Source organism: Rhynchophorus ferrugineus, unplaced genomic scaffold (genome assembly GCF_030347505.1).
Source record: "Rhynchophorus ferrugineus isolate W39M unplaced genomic scaffold, kcgeb_rfMv2 rfM8, whole genome shotgun sequence".
Lineage (NCBI taxonomy): Eukaryota > Metazoa > Arthropoda > Insecta > Coleoptera > Curculionidae > Rhynchophorus > Rhynchophorus ferrugineus.
In genome coordinates, this window is record NW_027472587.1 from 21,106,084 (window position 1) to 21,129,085 (window position 23,002).

The 23,002-nt window shown below is 35.4% G+C and overlaps 1 long non-coding RNA gene across 1 annotated transcript in view; it reads right to left on the reverse strand.

The window, feature by feature from the left end:
• Positions 1-1,190: 1,190 nt before the first annotated feature.
• LOC143201771 (uncharacterized) overlaps positions 1,191-23,002 on the reverse strand; it is a 185,281-nt gene continuing 163,469 nt past the window's right edge. The window contains exons 3-4 of the long non-coding RNA XR_013006993.1: positions 1,348-1,362; positions 1,191-1,291 (exon numbers count right to left, since the gene is read on the reverse strand). This is a non-coding gene — a long non-coding RNA (uncharacterized LOC143201771). The remainder of the gene's footprint in view (positions 1,292-1,347; positions 1,363-23,002) is intronic.

Sequence of the window (23,002 nt, forward strand, 5' to 3'; positions counted from 1 at the left end):
ACTACAAATAGGGTATCGAAAAGTTGGAGGGTCGCTATAATCAGTGTATTACCCTTGAAGGGAATTATGTAGAACAAAAAAAACTAATTTTACCAAAAAATGTGTTTTACTATGGTAGGCCGGGGACTTTTCAATTGACCTGTTATTATACAAGAAATAATAAAAAAATTAATATTTTTAAGTAAATTTGAGTTTGAGAGAGATGAAATATTTATGAAATTTTTTATATTAAAAAGCGTTGTCTCTGGAAGAAGATGTTACTAATACAACATCATACTATTATTTTCTTTAATTACACTTAAGTAATAATTAATGAAAGGTTAATTCTAATTTACTATACAGGAAATGGACAAAACGATATAAATACCTGACATATACTCAATATTTATTTATTAGTAATGTGTTGAGCTTTTAAAAGTTTTTAAGTTAGTAGTCTTTTAGACTTTGGTGTAATAATGTTTTTATGGTAATACTACTGTTTTTCTATTAAATCAAATTTTTATTTTCCAAGTCTGGTTCGAATTATTTATATTGCCACCTGCCTGTTGTTAATTTCTTGTGGCTTCTTCGTTGGTGTCTCCGACAGCAAGAATTGCACCATCATCAGCAGATATAGATAGCCATCGGGATATTTTCGATTTGTGGTATATCACATGTGTAGAGTACTTACTCGTGGTACAGCTTTTTTAGCTTCTTTTCATGTAGAATAGGCGTTTGACTCATTCTAATTGTCTTGTTGTCAAATCATTATGCATGGATAATCAAGAAATAATCACATTTAAAGAGAAATTAATCAATAAAAGAAAAAAGGATTCTCCAACTGTAGTATCTAGGTTATCTAATAGATGGCGCGACGCTCTAAATTACAAATTTTGCTTATTATTTACACAATTATTACAAAGTATTTTGGTGCCATACTGTTATTTTCTGTAGAGATATTCTGAAAGTTTAGGAATATATAACAGCCATCATATAATTTATATAATTTAGTATTTTGTTTCTGAGGGATGTACCAAATTAACCTTTTGGTAACCCTATTTGTATTTTAATATTTTTGTTATAAAATCAGGTTTATCATCGATACAATTTTGATGGTATGTAAAACTTGGTTTCGAAAATATTATTTACACAGTTCCCAACTGGCGATTGTGATAAGATGGGATATTCTTTAGATGGTATGAACTTACTTAATCACTTTTCTTTCCAGGTGATAAACTGAGAGTATTTTGTACTTCATTGACTGTCACGGTCCTCTTGCCTACTGGGCCTGAGGTACTCCCTTCTATTATCCCTATAAGGGTTCCATCATTCTTTTTAAAACGATTAATTAAGTTATAGTTACCGTACATCAGTCAGGAAGATCTGAAATAAACACAAATAGCGGCGATATTTTTTTAAAAAATTATATATTAACCTTCTGTATAGTCCATTTAATAAAACAGACAATGTATGTCATAGACGCCGTTCAAAAGCAATTTGCGTCAAGAACATGTTGCCAAATGTTTGCAACATTCTTCAAAATATAAGTGATAATAATTAGAGGACATATCTTGATGTTTTTTCATTTATTTTGATGTTCAGGGTGATTTATAAACGTTTGACATATATTAGATTTATTTATATTTACGTTATATTTCGAAAATATTATAAAATGTCAAAAAATCGAAAACATCTCTCAAATGTTTACACTTTACTTGTTGGTTGGTGTCACTGTCTCCAATCACTAAATATAGTTGGTTGTGGAGGTAGTTTAAAGTTTACCACTTTTACCTTTTACCACCGCGCTATATCAAGTTGGGATTGATGAAGCAATTTGTAAAATCACTTCCCAAAGATAGAAATTGCTTCAAATTCATAGTTTCCACGAAGAAAAGGTGGAAGAAGGTATGTTCGCCGAACTTAAGGTGAAAAATAGGTTACTTTTAAAGAGGTTATAGACACATTTTTAGCATTCATAAGAAAGCCAAAATAGCATTTCAAGCTTTAGGTCGCCTTGTGAGTCTAAAAATACGTAATCTTTATTCACACATCGATCATTTCTCCCCACAAGCGAAAATGTATCAAGGAAGCTTGACTCGGAAAAAGAAAGGGTTTTAGTGTGTGCTAGTGAACGTATATTAGATTAAAAAAACAAAATTAAAATTAGATTTAATTCAAAATTATATTAGATTAAAAAAAAAACATCGTTAATAGTTTATAAATAAATTAATATTTTTATTTTAACGTAACAATCCGGTTAACATAGCCAAATTGTCAAGGAACCTGTCGTCCTATGAAAGAATGAAATTTGGGGTTCAGAAAACATGAAGACGGTTATGACATTTATGTTGCAGACCTGTGCAAAAGTATTTAAGATAATTAATTTAAATACATCCAAATTAAGTGCTCCAAATAATTTGGACGCAATAATGATGAAAACGATGAAACGTTGAGTGACGTCATTGTTTCCTAACGCTTCTGATTGATATTTTTGGCTTATGATTATTTTGGCCTTCTGTTCGTCTATTGGTCGTTAATTTTAATGGTCGGTATTCCGGGGTAGTTCTGATCTGTCGCTTTTGGCGTTCTGTTGGGGCGCCCCTGTTCCGGAGCGCGATTCCTCCCGGCCCCGAGAGCCGTCCAGCAAAAAAGGCCCACTGCTCGGCGGCAGCGCAACAAACGAGGGAAATAAACAAAGTCGCGGCCGCGGCTGCCGTCTTTGATTTCGGATTTGCATGTGGACGTCGCGCGCTACCTCGGGGCCCCGCCGAGATGTCCTGCCCGCAACGATTGGCGCTCCAGGTCCGTACTCGCCGTTTTCTCATCGATATTCGCCCTGTCGTAATGGGTTCTTTAGTAAATCGATTAGTATTTGCCATACCGCCCAGGATATATATGCAATAGGCTAGATGCCTGTAATAAACAACCACGAAAACATTGATTTACAATGAAGCGAACTTGAGGCATGTCGAATTTCACAACTTACCGGCTATAAAATACCCACAAAATATTATCCCCAATGTTGAACAGGTACAAGTTAACGATAATCAAGAAGTTGATAGTTTGGCTGCTTTTTTGGGGCTAACTGCATACAATAGTACATTTAATTCATATATTATCGAAGGAATTACATTACAGTTAATTATACGGTCAATTATACAATAGTTTGTAGGGCCGGCTTGGTTGGAGCAGTGGTAAGGGCGATAGGACGGTCCACATATTGTTGCGATAGTCGCGGGTTCGAATCCTGCTGGGGCATGGTCGTAGATTTATGTTTGTGATTGTTTATGATTGCGATTCTTGTGGTTGAAGACAATAGTGAAGAAGTCACAGAAAAATGGCAACTGATAATATAACTAATTAGATCCAGACTTGGAAAATAAAAATTAACGAAAGTAAATCGGACCACAGAAGCACCAATAACAATAAATAATAATATCATTCCATATAGTAACAACGCTAAATATCTCGGAATGAATCTTGATGCAAAACGTCGATAGGAAGGAATATCTAAAATAGAATTGGAGTATAGGAAAATGTATAGGTTAATTGGAAGAAAATCACAATTATCAGTACATAATAAATTATTACTATACAAGTATTCCAGAACAAAGTCCTGGTAAGTATTGTAGGTCCATCGAGATAATATAGGATTATTTATTTACGCCGCGACCTACAGATACTGACTGTCACCCGGGAAATCAAGAGAACTGGATGGAGACAGGAGAACAGACTCTATTCTCATGTCAATATCGACGTAAAATAATTCTTGGATAACCCTCGAACAGGAGACCCAAATGAATCAAACCATTTAAACTATTGACGATAACTTGTAAGACTTATCGAGGCTAAAGATCCTGTCTATACAACCGCGATTTGGTCTGAAATAGTTTCAATAGTTTTTTTTCTTATACGAATAGATTCGTGTACAATACGTACGAATTAACTTATTTCTTACGCCCATTCTTTTAGTATTTAACAAAGAATCGATGAACTAATATAAATAAATCTCGTCAGAAAATATGATTCCTTTTATCGGAAATCGCTTTAAATATTCATAGGGTATTAGTGCGGGTACTTATTTGTGGTTTTCTAGTTCGAACAACGACAACAACAACAAAAGAAGACCCCGAACTAGTAACGGCTTCGGAGAGAGAACTCTCCAAAGACAAAAATGACCCGCTACGTGTTCTTGAACCTGCCGCTCATTTGGTATGCTGGTCGGATCCTCAGTTAAATGCTAAACTGAGTCGAAATTGACTGACAAAAGTGTATCCACCACGTGGCCCCGAGACAATGGCGTGTTCGGCCGTAATTTATGCTTCTCTAAGAGGTGCTTCGCGCTCGAGCGCTCCGTGATGTGACTTAATGCGTCGGGCGTCGCTCGATCGCGACGTCCTGACGTCGATGGCGTCGGTTCCCGTCCGAAAGCTTCGTATTATCGTCGATACGAACACCTACCACCATTTACCACGTGAACCGGAAACTCGCTATGCTTCAGTATGCAATTTTATGATTTAACATACAACAGTTCAATTGAAAAGTCCCCGGTCTAATACATAGATGGCGCTACTAGAATTAAATCCATAGAAACATTAAAAAAATCCACAAAATGATTTCGAATGGCCGTAAATTGACATTGAATGAAATAGCAGACACTCTAAAGATATCAATCGAACGGGTACATCATATGATTCACGAATATATGGGTATAAGAAGCTTTGTGCAAAGAGGGTGCCGCACGAGCTCACTTTTGACCAAAAACAATGACGAGTTGATGATTTGGGGCAGTGCTTGAAGATGATCAAACATCTGTGTCGATATGTGACAATGGATCAAACATGGCTCTATCATTTCACACCGAAGTCCAATCTACAGTCATTCGAGTGGATTGAACAAAGCGTGGGAAAGCGCAACAGTTGGCTGGCAAGATTATAGCGGCTGTATCTTGGGATATATATGGAATAATTTTCATTGACTACCTTGAAAAAGGAAGGATCATCAACAGCGACTATTACATAGCATTATTGGACCGTTTGAAGGACGAAATCGCCGATAAACAGCCGCATTTGAAGAAAAAGAAAGCGCTGCTTCACCAAGACAATGCACCGTGTTACAAGTTGGTGAAAACGATGGCAAAGATCCATCCATCCACCGTATTCTCCAGATCTGGCCACCAGCGACTATTTCCTGTTCTCAGATCTCAAACGGACGCTCGCTGGGAAGAAATTTCCGTCGAATGAAGATGTGATGGTCGAAAGTGAGGCCTATTTTGAAGCAAAGGACAAATCGTACTACAAAAATGGTATCGAAAAAGTCGAAGGGTCGCTATAATCAGTGTATCATCCTTGCAGGGAATTATGCTGAATAAAAAAACTAATTTTGTCAAAAAAATGTGTTTTACTATGGTAGGCCCGGGACTTCAATTGACCTGTTACTTTATATATATTCATTATCTATTTATATTTTAGTATATTTAGATATTTTATAATATTTGTGTATATATAGAATATTAGTTTAACAAATTGTTTTGAGAAATTACATTTGGGGTTTATTTCAAATTTATTATTGTGTTTTAGACCGTTTACGTTTCCTAATTGTTTCAGTTTCTGATGAATTTTGAAAAGTACTCTTGAGGATACAGCCTTAAACGCATAAACTTACAAAATATATGCAGGAAATAATTTTTTTCGGATTCCTAAACTAGAACAGCACCTTAAATCAATCGGATGTTCTCTAGTCGGGGATATTCATTCATCTCACCGCTCCGTTTGCCTTCGTAACCCCGTACTAAATACTAATACCAAATAGTTATTACCATAGCTAAGTGACGGTGAAATATCAGCATTGTTCTGACGAGATAAGCGATCCGACTGTTTGCTAATTAAATCAGCTATCGGAGTGCGTGAGGCATTTCCAATCTAATGTTTCGTTTATATCGTTCCATAACGGTAACGATGAATATTCATTCATTTCGGATCTTTGCGTCCAACGAGGAACAGTAACACTTCGCTGAACCACGCTCTCTGTCTCTTGTGGTTCGATTCCCCCGTTTGCACACTGTGGGAGTCGGTATTTGGGTCATAAAACAGGCCAATTAGCAATAGATTCACAAAACAACGTATACCGATTGATAACTACAAGAAATTGGTAAACACATCATTGAACCTTTCTTTGTAGGAGATGCAGATTGTTCTGTAGCTTTTCTGGATGTGGCACAGGCTTTGAACACAGTTTAACATAGAGAAAATGCTTCTAAATCAATATGTAGATATATTTACATCCTGTATCTTCAACAGGCTCTTCGGATCACACTATTCCCCCGTTTGCACACTTGTGTTCGTGTTCTTGTACGTTTTCTTTTGTGTATAGTATATTAAAAAATCTAGTATTTATGATATACCTCCCCATCTATCTATATAGAATACTTTTTCAAGTACAATTAGGAAGTTTAGATTCACAAAACAACGTATAACGATTGATAACTACAAGAAATTGGTAAGCACATCATTGAACCTTACTTTGTAGGAATTGCAGATTGTTCTGCAGCTTTTGTGGATATGGCACATGCTTTCAACAAAGTTTAACATAGAGAAAATGCTTCTAAATCAATATGTAGGAATATTAACATCCTATATCTTCAACAGGCTCTTCGGATCACACCATTGCCCCGTTTGCACACTTGTGTTCGTGTTCTTGTACGTTTTCTTTCGTGTATAGTATATTAAAAAATCTAGTATTTATGATATACCTCCCCATCTATCTATATAGAATACTTTTTCAAGTACAATTAGGAAGTTTAGATTCACAAAACAACGTATAACGATTGATAACTACAAGAAATTGGTAAGCACATCATTGAACCTTACTTTGTAGGAAATGCAGATTGTTCTGCAGCTTTTGTGGATATGGCACATGCTTTCAACAAAGTTTAACATAGAGAAAATGCTTCTAAATCAATATGTAGGAATATTAATATCTTATATCTTCAACAGGCTCTTCGGATCACACCATTGCCCCGTTTGCACACTTGTGTTCGTGTTCTTGTACGTTTTCTTTCGTGTATAGTATATTAAAAAATCTAGTATTTATGATATACCTCCCCATCTATCTATATAGAATACTTTTTCAAGTACAATTAGGAAGTTTAGATTCACAAAACAACGTATAACGATTGATAACTACAAGAAATTGGTAAGCACATCATTGAACCTTACTTTGTAGGAAATGCAGATTGTTCTGCAGCTTTTGTGGATATGGCACATGCTTTCAACAAAGTTTAACATAGAGAAAATGCTTCTAAATCAATATGTAGGAATATTAACATCCTATATCTTCAACAGGCTCTTCGGATCACACTATTCCCCCGTTTGCACACATTGTACGTTTTCTTTCATGTACAGTATATTAAAAAATCTAGTATTTATGATATACCTCCCCATCTATCTATATTGAGTACTTTTTCCTGTGTTATAAGAGAGAATTTAAAGGAAAATGACTAAGATATGGTATCTAACAGGTCAATTGAAAAGTCCACGGCCTGGCACATAGATGGCGCTACTAGAATTAAATCCATATGTTTTTAGTTAGCCCTAACCCTCAAAAGATGCGTGTATAAATTTGACAGCTGTCGGATCATTAGTTTGTGAATTATAGCATTTTGAGTGAAGCAACTTTTGTTATTGTGAAAAAAATGGATAAAAAGAATTCCGCGTGTTGTTAAAATATTGCATTTGAAGGGAAAAAATACAATTGAAGCAAAAACTGGGCTTGATGCCGAGTTTGCGGACACCAGGAAAATTAACCATCAATGATTGGTATGCTAAGTTTAGACGTGGTGAAATGAGCACCGAAGGCGCTGGACGTAGTGGACGCCCAAAAGAGGTTGTTACCGACGAAAACATTTAAAAAATCCACAAAATTATTTTGAATGAGCGTAAATAGAATTTGAATGAAATATCACACACTCTAAAAATATCAACTGAACGTGTACATCATATCATTCACGAATATTTGGATATGAGAAAGCTCCGTGCGAAGCTCTCAGAGTGAACTCTGAGTGTTAGTTCAGTTGGGCTTTGAAATACGACAAAATTCTAATCTAAATAAATCATCAAAGTTAATCAGATATAATTTATTTTAACATTATAGTACATCTGAAAACAACAGTTAATTATTCAGCCACAATAGTTTATAGGTTAGAATTATGAACTATTATCACCATTCTGACAACCGAACGACTTTGACAGGCTCATTCGTTTACCTGTTCGAACTAATCTTACAGCATTGTGTCTCTTTTTCACTAGAATAAAACGAGAAGGAAAATATTGTCTGATTCTGAAACGAACAGGCAATACATTAAACATCTTGATGACTTATGTACAAGAAAACCTTTAATAGAATATAATTGTATCTCCTTTTAACTGGAATAAAATGAGAAGGAAAATATTGCCTGTTTCTAAAACGAATTTACAAATTGCTATAGGCAATACGTTATACATCTTGATGACGGGAGTTCACTGCTACTTTAGATAGACTTATATAGTCTATTTTGTCCAGCTCTGCCCTCCACACATCATCAAAAATAACGTCGTTTGCTATAAAAAGTGAAAACGGAACAAATGACAATCGGATCTATCGGAATAGCAGGACGAACGCTGCGCGAGCGCCACGGTGACGGTTTCCTGCTACGCGGAACCCGAAACCGATTTCGGCATAGTGACGAGGGTAGGATGTTCTCGGAAAAACTCCCTGTACCACCTCGCCCCCCCGTCGTCCCCCGCCCCTAGCGCGGGTTTTCTCCGTTTCCGAAAACATATTCGGTCGCGCCGCGTCAAAGCCGCCTTGGATTTTCCGAGTCGATCGCATCGGGTGCATATTAATCAGGCGACGGGCACGATTTTGAGAAGGCTGAGTCACGATGCGGCCTCATCGGCACGATAATCGCTCCTAAACGTACGACTGAAAATATTTAGTCGCCGAATTACAGACTAATAGCGATTCGCGCGAAGGGGACCGGCTTGTGGTTGATGTTTGTACGCGTTTGCTTGTCCATAGAGTATATAATTAACAAAGGAAGTCATCGGGGACCGATTTTCTGTTATACACGTTTGAGGAAAGGTCCAAATTAACTGAGGAGTTAATTCTTTTAATTAACATACGATAATACTTCAAGGTACAGAAACAATAACAGTTGTAAGGTGAAAAGCTTTTTAAAACTTTTAAAAAAGTAAAAAAAACCCGTTAGTGCCGCTTGATATTTGTATAGATGTTAAGAATTTCTTCATAGAGAAAGATTAGAAAAATTTCTTGGACATATCTAGATCATATAAAAGAAAAATACGAATTTTTGTGAGTGTTTATTACGAAAATTTTATTAACAAATTTTGGTCCCTACATTCAGTGAAACCTTCTCATTATACGTAAATTGTGGTGAAAAAAATGATAAAACCATTTTTCTTGGATAAAGTAAATAGTTTTTTAGATATGACCAAAAATTGAGTTTAAACATGTTTTTACTAAAAAATTATTTCAGCAATATTTTTGGACTATTTACATTTAGGAGTAAAACAATTAGATAAAGAAGTTTATTAAGCGTCAGATTCTACATAAGTGATGATGTTTTCATCACGGTATCTTTGATTAAACCAGAGTTATAACGAAAACTCGAAGAAAAAATGTAAAAAAAGTTTAGATCTCCAAATGGGCCAAAACTTTCATTTCTGGTCAAAAATATGACGGGAAAAACAATATGATTATTGTTTCCAGCATAGAGTGAATAGTTTTTGAGATATCCGTGAAATATGGGTTCATACAATTTTCATGTAAAAAGACGTTTGAACCAAATATCTCTAAACTTTCTAATTTACATCAAATATAATGCTACCATATTGTTAAGCATGTATTTTTACCCAAGTAGTATAATTTATATTAATCTGTCTTTGATTAAACTAGAGTTATAATAAAAAGTCTGAAAATGGCCAAAAATCGTGATTTTTCCTGAGTATATATATGGAAAAAATGTAAAAAAAGTTTAGATCTCCAAATGGGCCAAAACCTTCATTTCTGGTCAAAAATATGATGGGAAAAACAATATGATTATTGTTTCCAGCATAGAGTGAATAGTTTTTGAGATATCCGTGAAATATGGGTTCATACAATTTTCATGTAAAAAGACGTTTGAACCAAATATCTCTAAACTTTCAAATTTACATAAAATATAATGCTATCATATTGTTAAGCATGTATTTTTACCCAAGTAGTATAATTTACATTAATCTGTCTTTGATTAAACTAGAGTTATAATGAAAAGTCTGAAAATGGCAAAAAATCGCGATTTTTCCTGAGTATATATATGGAAAAAATGTAAAAAAAGTTTAGATCTCCAAATGGGCCAAAACCTTCATTTCTGGTCAAAAATATGACGGGAAAAACAATATGATTATTGTTTCCAGCATAGAGTGAATAGTTCTTGAGATATCCGTAAAATATGGGTTCATAGAATTTTCTTGTAAAAAGACGTTTGAACCAAATATCTCTAAAATTTCTACTTTACATCAAATATAATACTACCATATTGTTAAGCATGTATTTTTACCCAAGTAGTATAATTTACATTAATCTGTCTTTGATTAAACTAGAGTTATAATGAAAAGTCTGAAGAAAAAATGTAAAAAAAGTTTAGATCTCCAAATGGGCTAAAACTTTCATTTCTGGTCAAAAATATGACGGGAAAAAGAATACGACTGTTGATTTCAGCATAGAGTGAATAGTTCTTGAGATATCCGTAAAATACGGGTTCATACAATTTTCTTGTAAGAAGACGTTTGAACCAAATATCTCTAAACTTTCTAATTTACATCAAATATAATGCTACCATATTGTTAAGCATGTATTTTTACCCAAGTAGTATAATTTACATTAATCTGTCTTTGATTAAACCACAGTTATAATGAAAAGTCTGAAAATGGCCAAAAATCGCGATTTTTCCTGAGTATATGGAAATGATATATATGGAAAAAATGTAAAAAAAGTTTAGATCTCCAAATGGGCTAAAACTTTCATTTCTGGTCAAAAATATGACGGGAAAAACAATACGACTATTGATTTCAGCATAGAGTGAATAGTTTTTGAGATATCCGTGAAATATGGGTTCATACAATTTTCTTGTAAAAAGACGTTTGAACCAAATATCTCTAAACTTTCTAATTTACATCAAATATAATGCTACCATATTGTTAAGCATGTATTTTTACCCAAGTAGTACAATTTATATTAATCTGTCTTTGATTAAACTAGAGTTATAATGAAAAGTCTGAAAATGGCCAAAAATCGCGATTTTTCCTGAGTATATATATGGAAAAAATGTAAAAAAAGTTTAGATCTCCAAATGGGCTAAAACTTTCATTTCTGGTCAAAAATATGACGGGAAAAACAATACGACTGTTGATTTCAGCATAGAGTGAATAGTTCTTGAGATATCCGTAAAATACGGGTTCATACAATTTTCTTGTAAGAAGACGTTTGAACCAAATATCTCTAAACTTTCTAATTTACATCAAATATAATGCTACCATATTGTTAAGCATGTATTTTTACCCAAGCAGTATAATTTACCTTAATCTGTGTTTGATTAAACTAGAGTTATAAGGAAAAGTCTGAAAATGGCCAAAAATCGCGATTTTTCCTGAGTATATATATGGAAAAAATGTAAAAAAAGTTTAGATCTCCAAATGGGCTAAAACTTTCATTTCTGGTCGAAAAAATGACGGGAAAAATAATATGATTATTTTTTTCAGCATAGAGTGAATAGTTTTTGAGATATCCGTGAAATATGGGTTCATACAATTTTCTTGTAAAAAGACGTTTGAACCAAATATCTCTAAACTTTCTAATTTACATCAAATATAATGCTACCATATTGTTAAGCATGTATTTTTACCCAAGTAGTATAATTTACATTAATCTGTCTTTGATTAAGCCACAGTTATAATGAAAAGTCTGAAAATGGCCAAAAAATCGCGATTTTTCCTGAGTATATATATGGAAAAAATGTAAAAAAAGTTTAGATCTCCAAATGGGCTAAAACTTTCATTTCTGGGCGAAAAAATGACGGGAAAAATAATATGATTATTTTTTTCAGCATAGAGTGAATAGTTTTTGAGATATCCGTGAAATATGGGTTCATACAATTTTCTTGTAAAAAGACGTTTGAACCAAATATCTCTAAACTTTCTAATTTACATCAAATATAATGCTACCATATTGTTAAGCATGTATTTTTACCCAAGTAGTATAATTTACATTAATCTGTCTTTGATTAAGCCACAGTTATAATGAAAAGTCTGAAAATGGCCAAAAAATCGCGATTTTTCCTGAGTATATATATGGAAAAAATGTAAAAAAAGTTTAGATCTCCAAATGGGCTAAAACTTTCATTTCTGGGCGAAAAAATGACGGGAAAAACAATACGACTGTTGATTTCAGCATAGAGTGAATAGTTCTTGAGATATCCGTAAAATATGGGTCCATACAATTTTCTTGTAAAATGACGTTTAAACCAAATATCTCTAAACTTTCTAATTTACATCAAATATAATGCTACCATATTGTTAAGCATGTATTTTTACCCAAGTAGTATAATTTACATTAATCTGTCTTTGATTAAACCACAGTTATAATGAAAAGTCTGAAAATGGCCAAAAATCGCGATTTTTCCTGAGTATATATATGGAAAAAATGTAAAAAAAGTTTAGATCTCCAAATGGGCTAAAACTTTCATTTCTGGTCAAAAATATGACGGGAAAAACAATACGACTGTTGATTTCAGCATAGAGTGAATAGTTCTTGAGATATCCGTAAAATACGGGTTCATACAATTTTTTTGTAAAAAGACGTTTGAACCAAATATCTCTAAACTTTCTAATTTACATAAAATATAATGTTACCATATTGTTAAGCATGTATTTTTACCCAAGCAGTATAATTTACCTTAATCTGTGTTTGATTAAACTAGAGTTATAAGGAAAAGTCTGAAAATGGCCAAAAATCGCGATTTTTCCTGAGTATATATATGGAAAAAATGTAAAAAAAGTTTAGATCTCCAAATGGGCTAAAACTTTCATTTCTGGTCGAAAAAATGACGGGAAAAATAATATGATTATTTTTTTCAGCATAGAGTGAATAGTTTTTGAGATATCCGTGAAATATGGGTTCATACAATTTTCTTGTAAAAAGACGTTTGAACCAAATATCTCTAAACTTTCTAATTTACATCAAATATAATGCTACCATATTGTTAAGCATGTATTTTTACCCAAGTAGTATAATTTACATTAATCTGTCTTTGATTAAGCCACAGTTATAATGAAAAGTCTGAAAATGGCCAAAAAATCGCGATTTTTCCTGAGTATATATATGGAAAAAATGTAAAAAAAGTTTAGATCTCCAAATGGGCTAAAACTTTCATTTCTGGGCGAAAAAATGACGGGAAAAACAATACGACTGTTGATTTCAGCATAGAGTGAATAGTTCTTGAGATATCCGTAAAATATGGGTCCATACAATTTTCTTGTAAAATGACGTTTAAACCAAATATCTCTAAACTTTCTAATTTACATCAAATATAATGCTACCATATTGTTAAGCATGTATTTTTACCCAAGTAGTATAATTTACATTAATCTATCTTTGATTAAACTAGAGTTATAATGAAAAGTCTGAAAATGGCCAAAAATCGCGATTTTTCTGTATAATAGTTGTAATTTCATCAATATATTGTACTTTTTTCCAGAATCATATTTTGCTATAGATTTTTAAAACTTTCAAATCTACAAAAGAATACATAGTTACAGCATCTTGTTGAGTATTAAATTTTACATAAGTGTTGACATTTGCATCAAAGTTTCCCGCATTTTCCCAAACATACAACAAAATTAACAAAAAATTAATAGATTTATTTCGAAGGAAAATTATATTTTGCTACAAAATTTTAAAACTATAGCATCTTTCTATGCAGGTATTAAATTATATGTAAGAGGTGATATTTTCATCAATGTATGGTACTTATTTATTAGAGAGACACAGTCTATGTGATAGTGCGACATTTTCGAGCGTTTTGGGTACGAAGAATCGTTTGCTGGATGAATCAAACTTCCTTAGAAAGGACGCTGAGGGGAAATCCCTCTCCGTTTTCCTTTGCCGGCTGAAATATACACGGTCTACGCGGTGTAATAGTACAGCGTCATCGTTATGAGGAACCGATTGGAATAATTAACGAGTTTTCGTGATATATCAGCCGAGAACGTTACGTAGGACAACGTCGGCGGTGCAGAGGCGAGCGCCGGCATCGGCGTCGGCGTCGCCACCCACCGCCAATGCCGTCGCCGAGCCGGCCGGGCCTTTTATCTGATCGGGAGGCAAATAATTAGCGGACGTAGTGCACGAAATTTCGACGAGGGGCACTCCCTCTCGCGGATAATGTTTTCTCTAATAACTATAATCGTGCGGGTAAATATATAATCAATTTGCGGTCGGGCCTCCAGGGACGCCCACGCGCTGCAACGCCGACGAAGATGCGAGCGGAGATAGTCGCGGGACCGCCGTCCCGACCTTATCTCCGGCGACTTTTTTCCAACCTCCTCGTATAAGCCGCTCGGTTTTTTACCCGCCGCTCTTACTACGGCATCCACCCTCCCTTTTCCACCTCGCCCCCCGACGATGACGACGACCGCGTTTTGTTGATGATATTTTCTGTATCAAATTTTCTCCATATATTACAACTTAGAATATTTTCCTTCTCATTTTATTCTATTTAAAAAGAGAAATAGTGAAAAAGGTTCCTGGCCTGACACATAGATGGCGCTATTAGAATTAAATCCATATGTGTTTTAGTTAGTCTTAACCCTAAAAAGATGCGTGCATAAATTTGACAGCTGACGGATCATTAGTTTGTGAATTATAGCATTTTGAGTGAAGTAACTTCCTTGAGCTTGATGCCGAGTTTCCGGTCACTGACTCAGGAAAATCAACCATCAAGGATTGGTACGCTAAATTTAGACGTGGTGAAATGAGCACCGAAGAAGGTGAACGCAGTGAAAGCCCAAAAGAGGTTGTTACCGACAAAAACATTAAAAAAATCCACAAAATGATTTTGAATTACCGTAAATTGAAATTGAACGAAATAGCAGACACTCTAAATATATCAATTGAACGTGTACATCATATCATACACGAATATCTGGGTATGAGAAAGCTGTGTGCAAAGTGGGTGCCGCGCGAGCTCACTTTTGACCACAAACAACGACTGTACACGATGATACCGAAAAGTTGGGGGGTCGCTATAATCAGTGTATCACCCTTGAAGGAATTTATGTTGAACAAAAAAAAAATTGCCAAAAAATGTGTTTTACTATGGTAAGCCGGGGACCTTTCAATTGACCTGTTACTCGCTAATCAACTAAATATGCGACGTGATAGTGAAGTGCGTAGACTAAAACGTTTAACAACATCTGATATTATTATTGGACATATATACAGTTTAGAACAGGCTTTAGAATAAGACTAAATAATTAAGACAGTATTTTATACAGGAGATCACTTGATAAAGTGATTTACTTCATGCTATGTTTATATATGTATATTATAAACATAAGAAATACTGGTTGTCTATTGGGCAGATTGTGGAAGAGTAATAAAAAAATGTATGGTGTGGAAAATAATTCATATTTCATAACATTGTTTTTGTTTCTTTAAAATCACAGTTGACGCGGCAACATTGCAATGGCGTGACGTCATAAACGTTGATGACATTTTGTTTGATTGATTTATGCGAATTTTTTCATTGAACAGATTTTTCTTACTACTATAGACTATATTAATAGCATAATCTGGGTAGGTGGACGAAGTTATAGGACCGTTAACTTTGTTAGCGCATCAGATATACCACGCGACCCGAGCCGAGGAATCCGAAACGAACGGGCAGGGCGTCGCGACGCCGCGCGGGACTGGCCGGCACGCGCCTTCTACGCGATACGAATCCCAAACGACGATCGTATCGGGCCTGATTATCAAGTGGCCCGGGTCTTGGGCGCGGCGGTCCATCAACGGTTAAACGGGCGCGAGCGGGGCCCCCTCCGGACCCCCCTCGTAATCGGCGACGTTTCGGGCCTCCCTTCCAGCCCCGGAAATCGGTACCCGGCGAGATTTTGACCCCGTTATTTCGGACATGTGTACGTGGTAACGGGTACCAAGTCGTCCGTCGAACGTATTTCGTTTCGAGTTAACATTTCGCGATGCCAAATCGAATTTACGTACCCAGAATATCATGTAAAACTAGCGTTGAATTAACAGATCAATTGAAAAGTCTCCGGCATGACACAGATGGCGATACTGGAATTAAATCCATATGTTTTCTAGTTAGACCTAACCCTCAAAAGATGCCTGTGTAAATTTGACAGCTGTATGATCCGACAGATTGTGAATTATAGTATTTTGAGTGACGCAACTTTTGTTATTGTGAAAAAAATGGATAATAAGGAATTTCGCGTGCTGATAAAATATTGCTTTTTGAAAGGACAAAATACACTCGAAGTAATAACTTGGCTTGATGCCGAGTTTCCGGACACTGTCCCAGGAAAATCAACCATCAAGGATTGGTATGATAAGTTGACGGTGAACGCACTGAACGCCCAAAAGAGGTTGTTACCGACGAAAACATTTAAAAAATCCACAAAATGATTTTCAATGACCATAAATTGAAACTGAATGAAATAGGAGACACTATAAAGATATCAATTGAACCTGTACATCATATGATTCACGAATATTTGGGTATGAGAAAGTTGTGTGCAAAACAACAAAGAGTTGATGATTCGAAGCAGTGTTTGAAGATGATCAAGCGTAATAAACCCGAGTTTTTGCGTCGATATGTGACAATAGATGAAACATGGCTCCATCATTTCACTCCGAAGTCCAATCGACAGTCATGCGAGTGAATTGCACACGATGAACCCGCTCTAAAGCGTGGGAAAACGGAACAGTCGACTGGCAAGATTATGGCGTCTGTATTTTGGTATGCGCATGGAATAATTTTCGTTGACTACCTTGAAAAAGGAAGGACCATCAAAAGCGACTATTGGACCGATTGAAGGAGAAAATGGCCGAAAAACGGTCGCATTTAAAGAAAAAGAAAGTGCCGTGAGTGAGCTGAGTGAAAGAATGTGAATAACTATATGTGTTCTTAATTTCTTCTGTTATTAGCTCTACCAATTTTTCTTGATAAAATTAGATTTAATTACTGAATTCTCCTTAATGCATTTGCCATATCTTTTCATAGCCTTTGTCGATCACTTGTTGGGGTCTATTTTGGTATAAATGTTAAGTCCTCCCTGATTTTATTATATGATTTTAATAATGTTCTATTTTTAAAACAATGCCTGGAAGTTCCATTTGACCTCTTCCTGGGTTATCTTTGCACCTTGTAAATCCTATATTACCCAACAGTGTATGAAGGGATGTTGTATATTATTTTCTATGGACTAACATTTTTTTTATGAAATAATTGTGTTAAATTACGGTCATATTGAAAAAACTACTCATTGTTTTAATACATTGCATATATTTATTATGTGATAGAACTAACATTAAGCTGATCTTGATTCGTCACCCACTTCGTATGAGGACGGTTTCCTTTCGGTGAATGCGAGATTATATTTCTCGTTTTTTTTTTAAATATTTCAGTGACTTTGCCCATACTAATATCCAGTGCACCTTCAACACGCTAATCTGTTTCATCTGGCTTCGGCATTTTCAGTCAGAGTAATAATAAGTAGGGATTTGAAATTTATCAAAACACTAGCGACCCGCCCCGGCTTCGCACGAGTGCAATGCTGATACTAAATTAAATACACTACAGAAAAAATATGAACGTTGTATATAAAAACATAGCGGCCCGCTCCGACTTTGCACGGGCATAAAATATATATGCCTATGTCACTCAATGAAAACATGATTAAAATCGATCCAGTATTTTTGGTTCATTCATTACTGCCCTTGGCCTGCACGCATTAAATTTGGAGTAAAACAATTCCTCTTCCCCTATACTTACTATGAAGATTTCCTGCTATCTTTGGAATATCTAAATTCATAAAATTTTTATTACATTACACATTTTTAAACGCAAATTTTAAATTTGTAATATCTCCGAAAATATTTGTTTAATTTACATGCTGTAAGGAACCATATTGATCTATATTAATTGCACACTGTATTTAAGGTACTTAATTCGATAAGGATTAATGCCGTATTGCTTAAAATAGCTTCGTAAATAAGCCATTTTCTCACGTAAAAAGTAAACAATAAAAATGGTTAATGTGGATTATCCCTAAAAGATAAACATATACCATCGCGGACTTTTTTGTAGACCTTTTTATGGTGTACAATACTGTAGTACATTAATTTGATCTAACTCGTAGGGTTAGGCAGCGTTTTTGCTAATTGCTAAATAAGCCTAAAAAAATAGGTTAATTTACGACATCACGTTGGAAACCTCTAAAATTAGCAATGTTGCCTTAGTATATTATGCATGTATTATACATATAAACCTTCCTCTTGAATCACTCTATCTCTATTGAAAAAAACCGCATCAAAATCCGTTGCGTAGTTTTAAAGATTTAAGCGCACATAGGGATATAAGAACAGAAAAGGCGACTTTGTTTTATACTATGTAGTGAAGCAAAGCGTTATTTACCATTCTTCTTCAATGGACTCACTTTTGGTCTAAATAAGATTATTTTCAAGGCTTAAACATAACATATTTTGTTTCTCTTATCTTAAAACAAACTATAAACACTCGAAGACCCTCGGTAATCGAAGAATAACATCGAATCCTTCGGATCATGAATACGCCAACAACCACAACAACAATGAAAATCCCGTTACAACTAGAGAGACCTCAGCAGCGTCACAGTATTTTGGCTGGCGTAGTGGCGCGTACGAAAAAACGGAAAACCGTACGCGAACAAAGAAAGGACTACACGACGAAGAAAAAAAAGAAGAAACCAAACACGCGTGGTGGCCGCGGGGGACGCGGGGTGCGTGTACATTTTCTAACAGCGCTGACTTGTAGTCAGCGGGCCATAGAGGGCGTCTTATCTCCGGTTTGAATCGCGAAGGTGCAAAAAGGAAGCGGAAACGACGGCATCAAGGTGTGGAACACAGAACGTTGAAGAGTTAAAATGCCGGTCGGTATCGATATAACGATATCGTTTGGAAGGAAGCGGCTAGAAGTGATGGAGTAGCGTTGTAGAGACAGGTCTTAATTGATATAGAACAAATGTTGAGTTGTTTTCACGTTTTATTCATTACGATGGCTACATCTGCTAATAGTGCTATTGTAGCTGTTGGAGACAATAGAGAAGAAGCCACGCGAAAATTACAACAGGCAAGTGACAATATAAATAACTGGACACAAGCTTGGAAAATGAAAATTAACGAAAGTAAATATATGCACGTCCAAATTACCTACAGTCAAAACCGTACAAGCATCAATAACATTAAATAACACTATCATTCCATATAGCAACAACGCTAAATATTTTGGAATGAATCCTGAAAGAAGAAAAGAAAAGAACTGGAATTGAAATTTAGGAAAATGTATTTGCTAATTGGAAGAAAATCACAATTATCAGTACACAATAAATTGCTATTATATAAGCAAATACTGAGACTTATATGGACATATGGAGTTCAATTATGGGGATGTTCTACAACAAGTAACATAAACAAAATACAAAATTTTCAGAGTCCTGAGAGTATTGTGGGCGTACCCAAATACTACAGGACTGACTGCCTACATCAAAACCTTCAGATACCCACAATCAGTTAAGAAATCATAATAGTTGTAAGGAAGCATGAGAAAAGACTCCATTCTCATGACAATATTGAAGTATTGCAACTTTTGGATTCTACCAGAGCAGGACACAGACTCAAAAGAATTAAACCATCTGATCTTGTGTAGTCTAAAAATTCGAGCGTAATAAACATGAGTTTTTGCGTCGATATGTGACAATGGATGAAACATGGCTCCATCATTTCACTCCGAAGTCCAATCCGAGTAGATTGCATACGATGAACCTGCACCAAAGTGTGGGAAAACGCAACAGTCGGCTGACATGGTTATGATCTCTGTATTCTGGGATGCGCATGGAATAATTTTCATTGACTACCTTGAAAAAGGAAGGATCGTCAACAGCAACTATTACGTAGCGTTATTGAACCGTTTGAAGGACGAAATCGCCGAAAAACGGCCGCATTTGAAGAAAAAGAAAGTGTTGCTTCATCAAGACAATGCACCGTGTCAAAAATCCATGAATTGGGCTTCGAATCGCATCCTCATCCCCGTATTCTCCAGATCTGGTCCCCAGCCACTATTTCCTGTTCTCAGATCTCAAAAGAATGCTCGCTGGGAAGAAATGTTCGTCGAATGAAGAGGTGATCGCCGAAACTGAGGCCCATTTTGCAGCAAATGACAAATCGTACTACAAAAATGGTATCGAAAAGTTGGAGGGTCGCTATAATCAGTGCATCGCCATCGAAGGGAATTATGTCGAATAAAAAAACTAATTCTGCCAAAAAAATGTGCTTTACCATGGTAGGCCGCGGACTTTTCAATTGACTTGTTAATGTTCAGTCGTCGGTAGTCGCTCACATACGAAAAAAGAAACTCCTAGATGATAGGCGTTTCTTTATAAGTGACCTTTTTTTTCTTGGCTTCCAATGCGCCGTTTGGTATATTTTCTCGAAATAGTAGCGGACTAACGTACTGTATTTACAACTCGCTTCCGTTGCCACGTTTCCCACGTCCTCCCGGAGACAATGGCCAGTTATGCAATGTGCGAGAAACTGTAATATCTCGGTGGCAAATTACAGTGAAAATATGGTAATAGGGGTCGGCGAAGAGAATAATATTAAAAAAAAAAACACACACACACACACAGGTACAGCGGCAGCGAGAGCGGGAGAGGGGCCGTCTGAATCTGAAACAAACGACTAACGGATACGAACTTTGACTGGGACTGACCCAAATTCATAAATAAATCATAAAACCGGTAACGAAACGTTTGATGAAGCGATTTCTTTATTGTATCTGTTGCTACGCAATGGTTATCGAGCAAGCTACACTAGATATGATAGAACAGTGACTAAATTTTGATGCAGAACATGTTGGAGAGAAAATAGAGCAGATCGGACTCAAGAAATTTTATCTAAGATCAACCTTAAGATCTCATATTATTTATTTATTTATATTATAGACCCGTCGGCCTCCTGGACTATTTAGGGTCTGTTTACAGATGTACAGTATACAACAATATACAATATACAAGTACAGAATGCAAAGAACAATATAAGAACATGGTCGGATATAAAGTCTAGAGTTAAATGTGTAGGATAAAGAGGACATATTGCAAGATAACGAGTAAACTACGTAAAAGCATACAGATGCATGAATATATGAATGTTACAGTACAATGGTCGAAAAATACATTACAGTGATAAGGATACAAGATACAAAAAATGTAAACGAACATGCCTGATATTACATAGTTACACTCCATTATATTTCTAGTAGTAGTCCTATTACGGTTACGAAATGAATCAGCTTGTTCAGGTTCTCCAATCTAAGACACTGGTCCATCGTCTCTCCCAGGTTGACCAACAGTTTCTGCGAGTTGTATCTTCGGCATTCAATTATTATGTGCTCGATAGACAGTGAGGAATCACATTGAACGCGCCGTGGTGGACTTGTTTCCTTAATGAGAAACACATGGGTCGCGAGAATAAGCTTAAGTTGCGTCTGCTGACGTTGGTGTTGTTAAGGCCCTGATAATACACTTTTTCGCCTCCCAAAGCTTGTTGCTTTTAGTTAGAACTCATTTGAGTTAGTCTAGATGCCTAAAGATCCTAGTAGAGCGGTACTTCATATCCCTACTCCAGAAGAAGAAGTTATCCTTCCGTATTCTTGCCCAAGTAATACGCTCTTTCGTTTTCAATGATTCCAGAGTTAGAAGGGAGCTACAGAAAGGTGATGGTTTTGTCGCTTCTTTCAAATTTGAGGTATATAGAAGATAGAAAGATAGAGAGAGAGAAAGAGCCTTCCTTGTATAAGTCAGTGCTTTTTTCTAAAAACAATTTTTTTGTATACATTTAATATACACAATGCCCAAATATTGGTGATAAAATAAAATAAAGCATCAGATATATAAAAAACCTTTTCACTTATTTATACACCCCAAGGAAATATATGCATAAAAACGTTAGTTATAAATATTTATCAGATAGTTCAAATAATAATATTTTAAATAAATTATTGTTGTTTTTGTCTACAAAATTAATATATTTTAAGTAGTAAATCATACATATTAATCATATATAATTAAATCGTGGCCTAATAATAGCTAATACCAGGTGTCTAATCAAGTGTTAAAGCTATACATGTTATACTTTGCGAAAGTAATACCGTCATAGATTTATACTTGTTCGAAAAGTCAAGTTTCATGCCTAATAACATGCATTTGCCGCACGCATTACTTTTATTATTTAATCAAAAGAAAAAAGCCACTGAAAGTCATCTTTTGATGGTAGGGACTTACGATCAAGAAACGATTAGCGACCGATTACGAGCATTGGAGAAAATCCAAAAGGTGGCAAAATGGGTGCCACATTAACTGAATGACAGGCAAATGGAAAATCGAAAAATCGTCCGTGAAATGATGCTTCAAATGTGTGATCGGCAGTCATTTCTGTATCGAATAGTGACGGCTGATGAAAAGTGGATTTATTTTGTATATCACCTGGCGAAGCTGGCCAATCGATTTCAAGGCCAAATCGTTTTGGTTGCAAGACAATGCTCTGTGTTTTGTGGGACCAGAGTGGCGTGGTGTATTACGAACTATTGATATCTGGTGAAACAGTTAATAGTGATCGTTACCGATAACAAATTGTCAATTTGAACCATGCATTGATC